This window comes from Athene cunicularia (genome assembly GCF_003259725.1).
Source record: "Athene cunicularia isolate RWA chromosome 15 unlocalized genomic scaffold, athCun1 chr15_part1, whole genome shotgun sequence".
Classification (NCBI taxonomy): domain Eukaryota; kingdom Metazoa; phylum Chordata; class Aves; order Strigiformes; family Strigidae; genus Athene; species Athene cunicularia.
The window spans coordinates 3443907-3449617 of NW_020799121.1; positions in this window are offsets into that span (position 1 = coordinate 3443907).

Consider the following 5711-nt stretch of genomic DNA (forward strand, 5'->3'; position numbering starts at 1 on the left):
AGGACGCTGATTGGCCGGAAGTGGTGATGGCCTAACAACATCACGCCTCGACCGCTGGAAGGGGCGGGCTTTCGGGGAGCGGAGCGCGGGCTGCCATTGGCTGTGTTGAGGCCACGCCCCTGGGGTCAGAGGCGAGCGGAACGGTCGCCTAGCAGCGGCGGGACGCGGGCGGAGGGCGGGAACTCTGGGCCCGCCGAAGCCCACCCTGAGGGGAGCCCCCGGCCCCCACGCTCTGGGCCGGGCTGCTGCCCCGCCCCGCCCTCAGGAGGTGGTGTTTCTGTTTCCAGGCGCCGCTCCGGGGCCGTCGGTGGGCGCAGGGAAGAGATGGGCCCTGAGAAAGCGCAGGGCAGCGCAGCCCCGAGAGGCACCGGGGACAGTACGTGCCATGAAGGGCCGAGGGCCCCGTCGGTGAAACACGACGTTGCCAGGACCCCAGGATTACATCCACCTCTGAGGATTCTCATGCTGGAAGCGAGCAACCCAGCGTGCAAAAATTAAATCTGCTCACAGGCAGCCCACTGAGCAGTCTCCAGGACAATCCCTCTCAGCCCAATCCAGCCTAATAAAGCCACTGGGTTCTGTGGCTCCGATCGTTTTGCCACCAGCAGAACTCCTGTCAGTGTTACAATCGGGTAGCTAAGGTCTCTGTCCAGCTGCAGCATCCCCCTTGCTCCCAGAGCAGAGGTGTCCAACCTTAAATTACCAACACCTTTGCAAATGAGCCTTTCTTCTGGCCAGCTGATGTCTCGCACACCCTCCCCTTCTTAGTGGTACTTCCTTCTTTGTGTCATCCTCCAGGGCTGGATTTATAAAGAAGACAATGTGACGAGAGATCTCAAAAACAGCTTGCAAGAGCTAGCCAAAAGATTTCAAGATCCGCAGACCAAGCATAAAGCAGTGAAATAGCAGAAATGGGAGCTGTGGACTTCCCTGAATGAACATGCTGAGCTACAGCAGGACACTTGGCACCTAAGGATACAACTCAAAACACTTTTATTGGAGCACTGAGAATCAGTGCTGGCTCTTGAAAAGGTAGTGCAGGAGATTAAACCCATCATAGCACTGTCAGGTCAGGCTGCTGCCTGCTTCAGGTAATTACCTAGCTCCTGCCAACTCCTGGCAAGATGCATATGCTGCTTTTGGAGCATACTTGCTTCATCACAATGCTCTGCTCATTTCAGTGGAAAGAAGCCCTGTAACAACACAGTTGCGACACCAAGCAAGTAGCTTACTCACAGGACCGCCTTTCTTCCCCATCCACTGACTCATCTCTGAAACCTCCTCTGCAAAGCGCTGCGCCAGCCTGGAGAGGCTGCACACTAGCCAAAATGCAGAGCAGTGAGGCTACCACAGATCTGGTGAGGCACGTGTTGAGAAACAAGGGAGCTGGTATGGGCTAAGCAGAGCCAATACAATACTGCCTGCACATAAACCCATCTTTTACAGTTGTTTGTAGCACCCAGGGCTGGGCGCAGCTCATTTTGGAATCTAAGCACTTCCCAAACTGGCTGGTACTTTGCTGAGACACAAGACAAGCAGTCAGGATTGAGTCAGTGGTGGAGAGTGTGATTTATCACAATGCTGAGCCAACAGAAAAACTAGAAATAAAAGCAGGAGCAGGCAGGAGTCCCAGCTGTGATTCAGACCTCTATTATCAACAACTCTCGCCTGAGCTGAGCATCAGGACAGGGTGAATCAGGAGCTAGGAAACAACTGAGTATTTCCCCCACCTCATTTTATTCACACTCGGTGTTCGCTCCACACTAGCGCCAGCCTCCTACAGGCAGGGCAGCCCACGGCAGCGATGAGGCATCTTTGCTCTGGTTCTAGACTGCACAGCTCTGGTAGAACAAGAGGACGGGGCAGTAGTAAAGCATCAAATGCAAGTGATAACTGCAGTACAAAATTCAAGCAACCCATTTATACACATCTGTATTTTAACCAACATTGTCCTTATGGTGTAAATAGCAAGGAAGCGCCAGTTCTGACCTCCTGATGGCCTGGAAGCCCTTGGTAACAACCTGGGCCACTGTGGGACAGGAAAGCGTGTGGCTGATGTGACAGTCTCTAGTTTCCCCTATTGATTCCTTGGAGCCTGAACACAGCAGTGGGAGGAAAATGGCCACCCCTGGCCATACAAGCCACTCTCAACTTGGTTTTCAGATAAAATCTGTTTTAAGAGGCTTCATCTTTCAAGTACTCCAACACTCCAACGTTGCACTTTGTATCCTGCTTTCAGGTTCAGCAGTTCTCTGCTGCTTAGATTTCAGAGCAGTTACCCCAGTTTACCCATGACTCGCCTTGCTGGATCTGACTCATCCACCTGCTGCTAGGGAACAGGCCTCTCCTTCGTGTCAATCCTTAACCCTCTTGTCTCCATCTAGTGTCCAAATCACACTTTGGTTTCTCTCCCAGCCCACTTGAGACCTGCAGGCTTAACAGCTTGCATGTCACTGTGATGACAACCAAAATGAAGTTGAACAGGCTCAGATTCATGTCAGCAACCCCAGAGCATTCTCTGAGAAGGTCCTAATTGCTTTCATGTCCCTACAGTTTTTACCCAGGTGGAAAAAAAGCTGCCTGATTCCTGCAAGGTGTAGGGAGGGGGGCTGAAAGCTTGGTGCTGATCATAAAGATCCTCACCTTCTTAGGTTTTTAATAACATTGGGTTACTCTTGCTTCCCATCAGGGTGGCTGGAGCACCTAGTCCCAGAACTGCTGGCTCCCCTAACAGTCCCCCTCCTCCTCTGCGTGGCTCACCAGCATGGTGGGCAAGGAATAAACCGCTGCCAAGTGCCACCAAAACTGCCCGTCCCTGGCCACCTGCAACCCAACAAGTTGTTACAGCACCACTAATAGAACCTGTTTCTCAGCAAAGCTCTGGGCTCAGGCTCAGCCCCATCCAAACCACACGTATGGGGCCTTTTCTTCAGCATGGTGGCAAAGCGGGCTCAGACCTGCACGTGCCCTACTCAGCCAGTCCCCACCAGCAGACAGAGGCTGTCTGCAATGTAGGGAAGCTGTGGTGGGAGGTTCAAAAGAGCATGGAGGTATTTCCACCTGGCACTACTTTCAAAGTCTCATTGGGTTCACTTCTTTTGGTCCCTTTGGGAAGGCTCAGGTCAGCAGTCAGGAGGCCCATTCTACCTAGATTTGGACTAAGTACAAGGATCCCTCCACAGGGCTGTGAAGGGATAACCTGGTGAAGGCCCTCAAGCTTGTAGTAACTGGCATCTGCTGTCTTGCCTGGCTGAGCAAGAGGCACTTCATGCTGTCTGCACCAAGGAAAAGGCTTAGCCCTGAAGGGGAAACACACAGTGCTTACCTACTGTTTCTGGACTGAGGAGGAACACTGAACGCAGCAGAAGACTGAGCGGGACATGAGGGAGATGGCTGTGACCTGTGCTGCCACCTGCATCCAGAAAAGCTGCTTGTTCCAGACAGTCCTCATGTTGAAGATGAAAAAAAAGGGAGAGGGCAAGAAGGCTAATAAGCACAAAATCCATCCTCTGTCCACCCATTCTTTCATCTCAGCAAGGCTGCTTGCTCCCCTGGGGCTCAGCTCTCCCAGATTACAACCATCAGCTGAGATAGCACTTGCACTGAGGCCCGAGCCTGCCAGGGCTGGCTGTCAGAGACAGAGGACACCAGAGCAGTGGCATGATGACACGGCTCACCATTTTAGGTTGAGCTCTGTTGCTTTTCAAAAGCAGTAACGACCTTTCTTGCCAATGGGACTGGAGCAGGAGTGCAGGCTCCTGGCTGGCCTTCCTAGCCTCAGTGCCCTTCATGTGCTCACATAGGTCAAGGCCCAATCCTGCTGCTGCTCAAGGTCCCAATAAAATAATTTCTGGGGGCAGAACAATGCACTTAACCTGTATTGGTTTGTCCTTGGGTGAATTTGAGAGAATGTTTCCCTTTGCGACTCCCCGACTTCCCTGCGTTCCCTGACTCCAGCAGCTGGTCTCTGAAGCCCCTGTTCCCAGGGGAGCAGTGACACTGGCTGCAAACCCCAAGTCACCCAGCCCATGTCCTTTAGCTGCCTCCCTACCTGTATTCCTACCGAGTTGCTCTTTTCCACCTCTAGAATGGAAACCAAAGAGGAGCTTTTGCCCAGTCTTTGGAGACACTAGCTGTGCCCAGATCACACAGCAGCATCCCACAGACCAAAAACGAGGCCCCAGCAGATTTGCCTTGGATCATTTATTTGGCAATGAGCAGGGTGTTGCTGTGAGAGCACCTCACAACCCTCAGTGCAAACCACGGGATTCTGTGTCCACTCAGCACATCCTCAGCAGCAGCAGCAGCAGCAGCTGCTGGACAAAGCAGGAGCAGGGTGATGACCCTCCTCACCTCCCAGCTCATCCTCCCTTAACAGAGATCATTAAAGCATTGATGAAGTGGAGTGAGTCCAGCAGAGAGCCACGAGGATGGTTGGGGCTGGAGCACACATCCCATGTGCAGAGCCTGAGGGAACAGGGCTCCTTCAGCCTGGAGAAGGGAAGGTTTCGGGGGGCCTCAGCGCAGCCTCCCAGTACCTGCGGAAAGGAGGTGACCGTGAGGATTGAGCCAAGCTTTGTGCTCAGGTGCAGAGCAGAATGAGAGAGCAGACACAATATAAAACAAGAAAGGCTCCAACTGGACATAAAGGGAAACTTTTCACCCCAAGGACAGTCAAGCAGCGGGAGGGGGACTAGGTAAAGCCCTGGGCAGCATTGCCTGAGCCCACAGCTCATGGAGCCTGGGCTAGAGATGTCCTGCAGTCCCACTGAGCACGAACCATCCTGTGATTTTACGTGACAGGCAGGATGAAGCAGGACCCCTCTCCCCAGAAGGGGTCAGTGGAGGTCCCCATCAGGCCCTCAAACCTTAACTGTCCCAGCCAGCCTCTCCTGGGACCCCCACCCCAGCAGCACCCCCTGCTCTGGGAGCTCCACCTGAGCTCAGGCCCTGCTGTCCCCCCCGAGCGAGGCTGTAGGTGTACCTGTGCCTGGTCCTTCTCCTGCACAGGCCTTGGACCTACGCTGCAGGCAGCCCTGCCTCCTGCTGTTCCGACTTCCCAGCTGGAATTCCTGGAGAGGAGGAACCTGACCCGTTACCACACCTCATCCAACAACCACCGGACACTCAGTGGAAGCTGCTGTTACCACCAAGGCTGTCCCGCTCTGGTGCTGCAGTCCCGCTCGGTTCCCAGCTCATCCTTCTGTGTGAAGCAGCATCCCCAACCTCTGTGGCTGCGGCCACGGGCGGTCCCAGGGCCCTCACAGACTCACCCACCGGCAGGTCAGGCCCCACTCAGGGAGGCGAAGGCTTAGTAACGTCCAGAGGGACATTTGGCTTCACTTCCAGGGAGGCCTGGGTTTACAGGCACCCACTGACGTGGAGCTCCTGGCCAGAGGAGGGCCCGACACACTTTTCGACCGACCCCTCATCAGAGGTCTTCGGGGGGTCGCAGGGACTGTCGGAGGACTCTGGTTTTTACACCTTTCTGTCTTGAGGTTGTCTGAAGGCAGACGGTGCCCATCTGAGGGGGTGTTCAGCCGGCTGAGAGACTGGGAACGGCCTCTGCAGGGAGCCGCCCGGCCTTCGGAGCAAGAACGGCTGTCGGGACGCTTCCAGCCGCAGGACTCGCCCTCGCCGCCCGTCTCAGAGCCCGCTGCTGCCGGCGGCGCGGCGGCCCGCGGGTGCACGGCTCTCAGGGGGGTCTCCCT